Raw genomic sequence first — 13,794 nt, forward strand, 5'->3', positions numbered from 1 at the left:
TATTCAGTTTCACAAAACTTAACCAATGGTGAGAATTGCAAACTTCTTCCAGATTTCTGCCCCCCCCTCCATGTAGCTGCTTATTTATGAAGTTTGGTAACTGTGCCCATCATACCTCTTTGCTCATATTAGGCACTGAAATGTTTGTGGAATGAATGCTGTCATAGCTTGTTACTCTGGACATTATTTCAGCAGCACAGGTATTAAATTGAACTGAGAATGGATGTAATTTAATATTTGATTAAAGGAATGGGCCTTCTACTGTTAGTTTTCTTTTCCATATTCATTTCACAGAGAGGGGAGATAAAAGCTTGTGGTAGGGTAGGCTTCGTGCTTCTGCACTTGGAAGGGAAGGCTTGCCATTTGCAGTCTTGGGCCAGAGATTGTATGGATCAGGTGGACAATTTGCAGCAGAATGGATTTCCCACACAGAATTAGAGTACTGGGAAGCCATTTACAACTTATTTCCTATGTTCTTGGACAAAGTAAAAAGGCAAAGGATGAGCAGACGTGGTATGTGATAGTTGTTTATTGCTATAAAAAGTCCTCCCTGACCCCTGCCCTGCCTTCCAGAAGACCTCAGCAACAGTTCTTGGAATGTAAAATGAACCAAAACTGAAGTGATGAACTAGTGTCCTAACCCTGCCATTCCCAGTGCTTTACCTTCCTCTCCCCTTTAGTTGGGTCTCTCCAACCCCATGAGGAAAAAGATTTTTGCATTTTGATTTAAAGAGTCACTGCTACAGCTTGTATTTATTCACTAGTGAAGGCAGAACATTCCTGGTTTTTTGTTTCTTGACAGTGATAGATTGTAGTAGGCAGCCACATCTGAGGAAATAAGTGAAACTACAGCCCTGAAATAATTTCTTATTACACATATAGATGAATAATCTTTACTCTGATTATTGTGTAAGTTGTACAAATAGGGGGCTTTATTTTGGCACCAGAAGTTTGGTTGGATAGAATTGTTTTAAACTGGAGTGGTCTTTAGTACTTGGCAGTATTTGAGGCTGATATCGGCTGTGTTTATGATTACTTTCTGGACTCAGTCCAGTTTGAATTTAAATATATTTAAAAGTACATGTGAATATGAGGGAATGTAGATCACTAAAATTGCATTTATTATGTAACCTTTCTTTTTTTTAAACATTTAGACTGATTAATGAGTTTCTGTAGAGTAAAAATAGAACACATCCTACCAAATCACTTTCTAGATTTTATCAGTAGACCCATTGCCCCTGGGGTAGTGAAGGACTTCTCTTGTCCAGAGCTTGTTAATGATCATTGCAACAATGACAATTCTACATTTTATTTGTATCAACCAAATTCTTAGAGAGTGGATATAAAGTTAGAAATCTGAGTTGTAGTTTGTAGCTGTGTCATTTGCTGGACAAAAAAAAAGCATTCCTTAACATTTATGACATGTTTCCATTAATTAAGGCAGAGCCCTCATATTTGCTAATGAAATACTTTGAGGTCTTCTAATGAAAGGTTCTACATAATGATAAAGTAATTCAATTTTTAAATAAATTATGTAAATAGAAATGAAGCAAGTAAATAATTCAAATATAGTAAGGTCAACATTAGATTCATTTTCATTTTTGTTTTGCTTCTTACATTACGGGCAATATTCTAGCGTTTGGCAGTCATTCAGCTAGTATTTATGGAGCACGTACTATGTGTTGGTGACGGTAAAACTGATCTGAGTCCTGTCTTCACAGAATGTAGGTTCTAGGGCAGGAAATAGATGTTAACCAAATAAACATACAAACATATGATTAAAAATTATTATAAGTGACCTGAAGGAAAAGAACAAGGTGCTAGGAAATGAAATACTTTTGGTTTAGGGAAATCTAGAGAGATCAAGAGTGAGAGAGAAACTTCATCACTTAAGAAAGGGATTCATCTGTTTATGGATATTTCCACTCCAAGTGTAGAGCTTTAGTCCAAGCACCCTCCTCATGCCATACCCACTTCTACTTGTACCCACCACTTCTGTCCCCACACTGCTCTCCCCAGTATCAGATTTAAGGAAATGGATCAGTCTCTAACATATGTATGTGCATTATAGGTAGATAAATGTATATATTACATATATGATCATGTGTAACCTGTTATCTCCACCTACTGGTAATGCTTTCCCATATCTCTAAATCCCATATCTCTAAATCCCAAATCCCATATCTCTAAATGTTCTTCCGTAAGTTATACCATGAGTTTTTAAAGGAATACCCTCTTGTTTCTAGAAAATGTTTTTTTTTTCCTTTTTTTAGATCTTTGATAAACACTGCTGAAATGAACATTCTTAAACATAAGCTGGTACATTAAGTAATAATTATTTTCTTAGGATAAGTTCCCAGTTGTTAAATTACTGGTCACAGATTATTCATATTTTAAAAGTTTTATTACATATTTAAAAGTTTTATTACATATTTAAAAGTTCTGTGTTGCTAAGTCATTGGCATGATTTATCCTTAACATGTCACAGATTGGTTTAATGCAGCTTCATTTTTTGCTATTTTTTAAAAAATTTAAGCCATTATTTCTTTTTTTAAAAATTTATTTTATTTTTGGCTGTGTTGGGTCTTTGTTGAGTGCGGGCTTTTCTCTAGTTGAGGCGAGCAGGGGCTACTCTTCGTTGCGATGCACGGGTTTCTCATTGCAGTGGCTTGCCTTGTTGCGGAGCACAGACTCTGGCATGCAGGCTTCAGTAGTTGTGGCACACGAGCTCAGTAGTTGTGGCTCGTGGGCTCTGGAGCCATTTTTTGCTATTTTTGAGTCTATAGTCAAGCAAATAATAGTAATAGTCATGGAAGTTAGTTCTGCATGTTGGATCCCTATTGGCCTTAAACTGATTTAAATCCTGTTTTTCCCATCTTAATTTCTTAGAATAACAATGAATCCTCTTATAAGAAATGTTTTTCCATAGACTTTCCTATTTATGGTTTTCTAAATTTGGCCAGAGAGAAATTGAAGAAACACAAATCCATTGTGTGTTTTTCTATCTTCTATTTGTTTTTCTACTGGTTCAATGAATATATCTACCTTTTTCCCCTGCTTTAAATCATCTCACAAAATTAATAACAGAAAAGCTAATAGCAGTGCCAGACATATTCTCACACTTGAATGGGAATGCAGGAATTGCCAGATAAAATGAATCTGAGATGCTGAATTATTTACTTATAGTGCTGTGTGGTTTCCTAAGGAAGTATTGCTGAAAAAGTATCTGTTGTCAATTTAAATAATTTTATTTCCAACAAAATTATTTGTTTTCCTTTGATTATTTAATGTTAAATTTCCAATCATATTGTTAACATTAGAAAGCCTGAAATAAATTATACTTCTTCCTAAAGGCATTAATTTTTTGACCTAGTTAGCTTTCATCCGGTTGTCTCTTGTTTTGGAAATAGTGCCAGAGAATTTTTTAGGTGGCAAGAGACATGTGATCAGAGTGCGTTGAGTGTGGGGTAGTGTTTATGACATGACTGTTAAATAAATAAAGGTTTCATTTTTTCCTGAAAAATATATTAAAAATTCAGTATGACATATAGGATTTAAACATATGGTAACCTAGAATTTGTTAGAAAAATAACAAGTTATTTTTGTTTCTCCTAAGCGAGAGCACCCTTGATATATACGGTCAGCTCTCCGAATCCTCGGGTTCTGCATCTGTGGGTTCAACCAATTATGAATTGAAAATATTAGGGAAAAAAGTCTAGAAGTTCCAAAAAGCAAAACTTCAATTTGCTGCCCACTTTGGTAGCTATTTATATAGCATTTACATTGTATTTATAACTATTCCCATAGCAGCTACATGGTATTAGGTATTATAAGTAATCTACAGATAATTTAAAGTGTGTGGGAGGATGTACATAGATTATATGCAAATATTTACTATACCATTTTATATAAGGGACTTAGGCATCTGCAGATTTTGGTGTCTGAGGGCAGTCCTGGAACCAATCCCCCAAGGATACTGAGGGACAGTGGTACTATCCAGAGCTTCCATTCTGGGGATTACGTTATGCATACATGGCCTTTTTATTCATTTTCCTCCTCATTTGCTCCTCCCTCTCCTCTTTAGAAAAACGGTATTTACTTATTAATCATATTTCCTACATTGATAATAGTGTTTGAACTGTACAAAGAAAGATGGAAAAGGGTTAGAGGATGTTGCCTTCATCTCCAGTTCCACAGAAGTGAACATCTCCAGCATTAGTCAGATGGTTCTTACCATGGCCAGTGTTCTATCGTGAAACTTGGGGCATGGCTAATTCTGCATTCAACCCCTTGAGTTACTCAGCATGGTCCTATGTGCTTAGTGGCTCAGTGAATGGGAAGCTGAGAATCCCAGAGATGCTGGTAAGTAGGATGAGTCTTGCATCACTTGAACTTTTTTTTCCACTCACTATCCTTGTGCCATCCAGCAAGTCACTTAGTATTTTTGTGCCTCAGTTTCCCATCTATGAATTATGATAATTAGAGTGGATTTTTTATTTCCTAAGGTTCATTCCAGGTGCAGGATGAACTTCTAATTGTGTCCAATTAGTCATTAAAAAATATTTGCAAGATTCAAAAGTCAGTGTATCTGAGCATCTTGGGAGGAGGATTATATGTTGTATACTTCTGTGTATTTCTGTTGGCTCTCTCGCATATGATCTTACAGAGTCTTAGGAGCAAATATTTATATTCATAAATCACTTAGATCCCTAGGACTCTGCAGAGCCCCATTTTTTATCTGATCTTGCCCAAATTTATCACCCATATAAAGTGTGTGACATGCAATGCATGAATTCAGAACAAAATAACTTCATCTGTTCCCCAGTACTAAAGAGTTCAATTTCATGCTGTGTTTTACATGGCACAGTGGGAGTAGATTGTTTAATGTCTGTAACTCTGAACTTCCTTAACCTTTCTATCAGATACTTCGGTAAGTGTTGAGAAGCAGAAATTCTAAAAATAATTCCTACAGTTTTTTAGAGACCCTTGGAGCAAGCTATTTGAGCCCATTCCCCTTCTTTCTGCATAGTTTTTCATTGTCTATTTGAGCAGTGTTCCCATGGGTCAGAAAGATAGAGTTTCTAGTCTCATACCTTAAATTGCTTTATAATTGCCTTACTTTATAAGGGAGATATACCTTATAAAGTATGGTGAAGCCTGAAAATATTCAGAAGAAATTAATCTGAATCTATTAAAAGTAGGGAGAGCGGAGGAAACATATTTCAGAAAGTTGCTAGCTAGACTGGATAAACTCTATCAATACAGCATGATGTCATGCATAAAAAGCTAAAATAATGACATCCAGGCATTTATTCTCAACTACAATTTCAACTTGGTTATGGGTCATAGAAAAAGAAGTTTAGAATGGAAAAGTGTGGCCCATATTTAAATTAAAACCATTTAAAATGTGTTAAATATGGTTTGGTTTTGAATGTCCACAGTAGATTGGTTAAGAGTATGGCAGTTATTCTAGATTGAATCTGGTAAAGGCTGTATTACTTGTTAGCAGTGTGACATTGGGCAAATTAAGTAAAATTCTCTGAGCCTCTGTTTCCTCATACGTTTATAAAAGGTTATTTATTGAAAAAATATTTTTAAGGGCCTCCAGTCCTCTAGACAACTAGAATGTACTTCTCAGAAAGACAGACACAATGTATATTTTCATGGTTTAAAATAGACTGGGAGGGGAAGGTCAGATATGGCAAAAGTATCTGAAATAATTCACAATAATGATTTATTAAAGTGAGAATAAGAAATTTAGTAGTGGTATCAGACTTTCTTACTATGAATATGATTATCTTTTTGGCCATTAGGGATATATATATTTTTTTGTGGTATGCGGGCCTCTCACTGTTGTGGCCTCTCCCATTGCGAAGCACAGGCTCTGGACATGCAGGCTCAGCGGCCATGGCTCATGGGCCCAGCCGCTCCGCGGCATGTGGGATCTTCCCGGACCGGGACATGAACCCGTGTCCCCTGCATTGGCAGGCGGGCTCTCAACCACTGCACCACCAGGGAAGCCCCCATTAGGGATATTTTAAAGCTATTTTCTTCTTTATGTCCATGAGAACAAAACATTTAGAAAATTTCTCTGGGTGTGTATCCTGGGATCCCCAGAACCTTTAAATGCTTTGTGCACCCTGACAACATCAGGGTTATGTGAGCTCTGCAGAGCAGTCCGGGGAAAAACAAGGGATGTACAGGTCTCCTGCAGAACTTGCTTCATTAATGGATATAAGGACAAAAGAAATGACCTTTGCATTCTTTATATACTTTCATTGTTGATTAATACTGATCTTAGAATTGTATTTCTTTTATCTCCCTGCTCAGTCAGTGTAAACATAATTATATAGTTTACTCTTCATGTGATCTGGTGAAATAGCCTATTACTTGTCTTTGACTGATATTATATGAAATGTTACTCAGGAAATCAAAGTGCTGTTCAAATATTATTTTCACCTTAATTAGTTTTAAGTATTTAACAACTCTGTTTCTTGTATTAAAATAATACTTATAAATTAAGATAATTATAATAATTTTCTCCCAAAATTATTAATGAAGAGGGTACATGAACAAATGAGCAATGATTGAATAAGTACACGGATGAAGTAAATCAGTATTATAATGGGTATTACATATGACCAAGGGATGAAGAAGGCCCATTTGGTGTACAGTGATGGATACCTAAATATGTTCCATAGATAGGAACTGGCAAGAAATGGGGCATTTTCTGTTCTACTGTTACATTAATTTCACGCAATTTCTTTAGCTCATTTGAAGAATCCCATGGCTCTACCATCTTTGAAAATAAGTTCTGTAAAATATAAGTATTTGAGCCCAGACTGAAACTTTAAAGCATTACATTGCTTTACAACAGCATTTTGAGTTTCCTTCAGTATTTTGTGAGGAAGAGGGTTGGGAGGATCATAATCATAATCATGTTTAAGGAGCTCGGCTGATCAAGTGTATTTACACTTAAAATTTTTTGAACCTTTGTGAGAGACCCAGGAAGACATTTTTATATGAGGGAGCATTCTCAGAGCTCAAGACTTACCATTTTTACTCAGCTAATAAGTAGAAGAGCTGTAGTCAGTTCAGGGTTCAACAAATATATAGGTAGAGCAATGTGGCTACTGCTTATTCATCATATTAAAAACATAGTTGTATTCATTAATCTGGTGGATTCATCACCATTGTGGACTTTAAAATTGCCTGGTTTCTTTAGCTCAGCACAATGTATATTAGAGTCATCTACATTCATTATACTGATTCTGAATTCCCCTTTTTCTAATGTATACTTAGTTTTGAGTCAGCTAAGAAATACTGATCTGTTTGGAGTACTCCAAGGAGGGTGAAATTCTGTTCAGATTTGTAACTGGCAATGAAAATTTTATGATAATAGAATGAATTGACTACAGAGTAGAATATTCTACTTTTTAAAAAAATTTATTTGGAATAATTTCAATATAAATAGGTTCCTTTACATTTTTTTACAGTTAGTCAACACATTAAATACTTTTATTCATTCTTAATTATATGGTGAATGTAAAAAGAATGAAAGTTCCTTCAAAAATTTTTGTTGTATCTCAACAGGTTAGATATTTCTACAGATAGTATAATAATACCCTGTCAATAGATGTTGGCTTCATTAACTGCATAGTGCATTTATTTTCTAAAATTGTTTTTATTTAATGATTCTTAGCAACCGTTTAAATTAGGCCATGTTTCTGTTAAAATAATTAATTAATTTCCGTAAAAACTGAGTGGTTTCTCTATTGGAACACAATGCCAGAAAATATTGATCAGAAATACTACCTTAAAAATTTGAGTGCATATTGGAAAATTTTGTTTCTCATTCATATTTGAAATGAAAAATAACTAAGTATAATTGTACCAGAAAAAGTCTGGGGTTCCTGGACTTCTGCAAATTTAATATGGGTTAACAGTGTGGCAGTTTTCCAAAGAGCTGGGTCCTTTCTCTTCTATAAGTTTGGTGTGATGCAGTAGATTGGATGTATGTTTATGTAGTTGTGAAATGAAGATGGAGATTCCAAAGTACTAGTGGATTGATAGTAACATAGTTTGTTTTAATGCTAACAAATTTACCAGCAGGTTATTTTTTTACATGTGGAGGGAAAGAAGAATTTTTAGGTTTTGGACATGACTAAGTTGAAAACAGATAAAAGGATTAAAAACAAAAACAAAAAAAAGAAAAAAAGGGTTAAAGAATAGGAAGGAATGAAAGAGATGTAAATCTGGAAGAATAAAGAGTAAATCATAGATCAGTTGGCCACAGATTTCTCTTGATGCTCTAGTGCTAGAATTGTCTAAACCTTTTTTTTTTCCAATGAGGTATCTGAGCTTCCTGAGTGCTAAATTATCTATTTACTATAAAAGGTAGTTTGATGGTTTAGAATATAATTATATTTCAGGCCTAGTTACTGACTTTGGCTCTAATTAGTTATCACCATCAGTCACATTCTTGGTTAAATAAGAGGTTGCTATGCCTAAGTAGTATCTTTGTTATTACTTAGAGTAAACAATAATGAATAGCTGTGTCTAATTATGTTAATAACACATTCTTCTTAATTCTTGTTGTCATAGCTAAAGGAAGTGTGTTGTTAGAAAACAACAAAGTGGAGAATATTTCTCTTCCCTTTATTCTTTATTTATGATGTTCTTTCAAAGGGCAACTGGTAATACAAACTTTTGGGTTCTCAAAGCAAATGAATGGTGATTCCATTGAAGGTTTGGCATTTTCCCATTTGATACACAGTCCTATATTTTCATAGCTTATGTGTTTGGAGATGTAAGACAGTTTTGCTATGTGTTGGATAGGAAATGGATGCTTCTTTCTTACTGTATTTCTAATTTAATGTAGTAATTTGGTTGTACCTTGAAGATAATTAACAGATAACCTTCAAAAACAATAATTTTCTTGGAGGGGGACTAGATTTTGATAAAAACCTAACTTTTCCAATTATTGATTTGAATTTTTGAAGGAAATAGGAATTGATATGCTTGTTTGTGTTTTTAAAATGAGTCATTTTCATTGTTAAGTACAATTAAAGTGGTTATCATAAAGGACAGTAACTTACAGTGTTCTTAGGTTTTAAGATACACCCACTACTCATGTGCCAACAGCAGACAGCAATATATGCTTCATCAGACACTTATAAATATTCAAAACAAGAGTTTGCCATCATTGGCTCCTTTCCTCTTTTTGACTGTCCTGTTCAGTAAATCTGTTTCATCTATGCATTGGTCCCTTTTTATAATTGTTGGGAAATTAATAATTTATAAGAAAAATTTAAACATTATTTATCCTCTTTGGGCTATGATATACTGTGGTTGACATTCATTGGAATTTTGTATGTAAAAAAGAGAACATTTTCCTGTATATGTACAGAAAATTAGTTTTTAATTCTGAGATTGATAGTATCTCATGTCTCTTGAAACTACATACATGGAGCCATCTAACACCCAGCTCTTATATTGATAAGAGGCCCCATTTTGGGGGATACAGTAGAGAAGTCACATGAATTCATCCCCCACCCTCACCTTATTCTACCTTACAGTATCCTACCTGGCAGGATTCACTTGGGTCACGGTGTTTCCCCTCGTAAATGCCTGACTTCTGTTGATCCTTCAGTTTCTGTTGTTTCTTCAAGAGGGGAAGCCGAGGAGTTGAGTCTGATAGGAAGGACCCAACCAGGAGCTGGATGTGCACCGCAGTGGGTTCCACCCATGACAAGGGCCCAGTCCTCTCACATTCTCTCTCAATCCCCTGCAAGGTCATAGTTGCTCTCGATTCTTCAAAACCTCTGTGCACTTCTCCTTCGCTCTTAAGACCCCTCGTTATACCGGAAGCCTGATTCTTACTTCCTCAGTTGCTTCAACTTTCCCAGTAAGGCAAAATTTAATAACACTAAGAACCTCTATATTCTTGTAGTCAGACCAATTTAAGGCCTTGTCCCCTGTGTGTCTGTGTCTCTTCTTGTCTGATAAGGGCACCAGGCCCATTGGATTAAGGTCCCACCCTACTCCAGTAACCCCTTATGTAATTACTTCTGTCTGCCATAACCCTTTCTCCAAATAAGGTCCGCATTCTGAGGGGGGTTAGCACTTGAATATACCATTTGGGGGTTGGGGGAGGGAGATACAATTTAACCCATAACAGCCACATCAAGTGGCTATTAGGCTTGTTATCTTATTTTAAGCTATTCTTTCCTTAGTTCCTTCCTAATTATCATTTAATTGTTATAAATAGACTGAAAAGCAGGATAATTTCACACATTTTTGCATACCTTCAAAGCCTTCCTTATCAGACATTTGCACATGAGAGGTTTTTTCCCTCCCATAATTAGCCATCCTGTGTGTCACAAAGAAAATATGTTAAAGTAATAGCTCAGTTTGGGTTTTTATTAAACATCAACTTCTTATTTTATTAATCATATATTGTGGTTATATGAAATTTCCAATTCTACAATTCATATGACTATTTGCTGCCTTAGAAAGTTGCTGATTTTTAGAAACATTTTCATCTTGAAATTAGATTGCTGGTTTTCAATATAAATAACGGAGAGCCTGAATTTGATTTCCTGGGAGATAGGAACAAATAATCATGATTCTGTGTAACAAGTCTTAGGGTGGTGAAATATGGAAGAATTCAATGCTTAACAGACTACTGACGATTCCCTTTAAATTTGGACTTAGCCATTACATACATTACATATTACATAACTAGTATGAATGTTCTTAAAAGAAACAGTAAGAAAAGCCATTCTTATTAGTGTTTTGAATTCATATCCAAAATAGATTACTTGAGAAGTATTACCTATTATTGGTTATTGCTCTTTGTACCAATATGTAGTCTGTAAATTTCTTTGTTTCTAAATGGGAGTGTTAATGTCTTCCGTTCCTACTAATAAAGTCACATAGCACGTTCTATTAAATGATCTCATCTAATCTTTAGGGCTTTAAGATGAGTGTATTATTTGTCACTACTGACAAGAGTAGATTTTCTCTGTGCTGTTGAAGTTTACTTCAACTATTTTTGACTCTGGCGTTGTTCCCTTGCATTATTTTGGGTATCTTATGACTCTATTTCTGAATACTTAAAATCAAAGGCAAGACATACATATGTTTTATTTTAAGGAAGTCTTAGAGTTTATTTTTTTCTTAAACTTTTTATTTTCAGATAATTGTAGATTCACATGCTGTTGCAAAAGATAATACAGGTAGATCCTGTGTATCCTTTATCCTGTTTTCCCCCATGGTAACCTCTTACAAAACTATAGTACAATATCAAAAAAGAGGAAATTGACAATGATAGAGTCAAGATACAGAATATTTCCACCACTGCAAGGATCCCTCACATTGCCCTTTTATAGCTGAACCCAGTTCCCTCTCACCATCATCCCCTCCCTTAACCCTGGCAACCATTAATTTGTTCTCTATTTCTATAATTTAAGACACATATTCTTGTATTGAGTCAGTCAGTCAGTTGAGTGGTAGATCTTGTTGCATGTATACAAAATTCAAGACTTCTAGGAGAGAGGAATGGGAAATCAAAATCTAGGACAAAATTCTTGCTGTGGAAACTTATATCATTTATATTGTCCACTCCTTTTTCTTCATGAAGCAAATATTAGTAACACTATACGAAAATAAGAGAGTCTCTGCTGGTGAGTCTAAACTTATTTCTTCCTTTAGTGAAAGGTTGCGTCTTAAACCAAAATATCTTTAAATTTCTCAGAATCCTCATTTTCCATATTTCTAAGCTAATTATAGTAAAAATGACTTAGAACTCTCTCTTTATAGGCATGCCTCAGATATTGTGGGTTCAGTTCCTTTCCCCACAATAAAGCCAGTCACACAAATTATTTGGTTTCCCAGCGCATATAAAAGTTATGTTTACACTGTACTGCAGTCTATTATGTGCAGTAGTACTATGACTAAAAAAAAACACAATGTACATACTTTAATTAGAACATACTTTATTGCTAAAAGATGCTTAACCATCATTTGAGCCTTCAGTGAGTTGTAAGCTTTTTGCAATAGTAACATCAAAAATCACTGATCACAGATCACCATTATAATGAAAAAGTTTGAAATATTGCGAGAATTTCCAAAATGTGGCACAGAGATACAAAGTGACCAAATGCTGTTGATAAATGCTGTTGGAAAAATTGATAGACTTGCTTGATGCAGGGTTGCCACAAACCTTCAATTTGTAAAAAGCGTTTTATCTGTGAAGCGTGATAAAGCAAAGCGTGATAAAGCAAAGCGCGATAAAGCGAAGTGCACTAAAATGAAGTTTGCCTGTACTTAACTAATAATAGAAAGCAGTGGTGTAGATAAATAGTACTCCATTCAGAAGAATAATTGGTACAATTTGCATTCAGTGTTTAGGATGAATTTTCTTTGGATGGCAGAATGGTGAGCAGGAAGGCATTGTGGTAGGAGCAAAAGCACTGAGGTAAGGAAGCTCATGGTGACTCTGCTCCTTGGGTTGAAGAGGAATGTTCATGTTGACTTGCAGTGGGAGAGAAACCTGGAAATCTCACTAGTGGAGTCCAAGTTTAGAGCCCTTGAATGCTGGGCTCAGGACTTTATTTTAAAGGCAGAGCAGAGTATTACACCTTATTGGACTCCGAAGTGAAAGATTATGAGATATTTGAGGGAGATTAAAGTGACAGCTGTAAAGATGAATTGGTGCTAGGAGAGACTGCAGGCAGGGAAATTAGTTAGTTTTGTTATGCTAGGTTTTAGCATCTGACAGTGAAGGTGTCCTGGTAAAAGGATTTCTGCAGGTAGAGGAAGAGCTAATTATAGATGATGACAGACTGGATTTCTAGGGGTAGAAGGCAAGGGAGGGATTAGGAAATGTTGATTGTGAATATAGGAGAATAGAAGGATTGTCATATCATTTATAATAAAATTTTTGTTTGTATTTGGAGAAGGTGGTTTTAGGCATACTGACTGTTAGCTGTGTCCTGAACTGTTTTGTTTTTGTTTTTTTTTTTTTCCTTTTTTCTTTTTCCTGAACTTTCAAGGCAAGATTGGAACTCTCTGGAGGAAGTTTTAGGCTGGAGATTATTAGGAAATTTTAAATTAATTTGCATGGAGATGATAATTGTATTGCCAAAATATTGAAAGACTTACTGTTTCAAGGCTGTTGTTGAGTCAACCAGTCTGTTGCCAGGTGTGTTAGGGATGGTTAAGGTATGTTACATCTTTGAGACTATCTCTGTTTCACTATTTGAATTCTATCTGTTCCATTGCATGGAGTACTAACCTAGACACAATATAACCTGTGTGAGGTCTTTATAGGAAACTTGCTTTATATGATATGACTTGTAACTATGTATTCATGAGAATCAAAGTTCTAGTGGATTCAAAATAATCTTTTCTTTGAACTTCTTATCTTAACACTGTTCCTTCTTTCTAGTGGATATGATTGTAGTGGTGATGGTGGGTGTTTCATGTGATATGATGTAGAAGAGGCTGTTTATTTGCTCCTAATTGTTGGTTACTTTGTGAGAGTATATTTGTTAATAAACATTAATGTGATTAAAATATATCTTGGAGAAAATTTATCTCAACCTATTGGTTAAATTATTCTAACCACACATTTATTAGCTACTTTTATTCATTGTCAACCTAGGTTTTCAGCTTTACAGTATTCAGCTCACTGATGCATCCTTGTGCTGGGAGGGTAATCCTTCTGTTGCAGGCATGCTTTCAAATGTGTGCTCTTTCCTTTCAGTTGTTCTTGGTACACAGTTTCCA

General features: G+C 35.1%; 1 protein-coding gene across 6 annotated transcripts in view; it reads left to right on the top strand.

Annotated features, from left to right (window-relative positions):
* KDM4C (lysine demethylase 4C) overlaps window positions 1-13,794 on the top strand; it is a 398,364-nt gene that overhangs the window by 196,488 nt on the left and 188,082 nt on the right. The window lies entirely within an intron of this gene.

Source organism: Delphinus delphis, chromosome 6, assembly GCF_949987515.2.
Source record: "Delphinus delphis chromosome 6, mDelDel1.2, whole genome shotgun sequence".
In the NCBI taxonomy this organism is placed as follows: domain Eukaryota; kingdom Metazoa; phylum Chordata; class Mammalia; order Artiodactyla; family Delphinidae; genus Delphinus; species Delphinus delphis.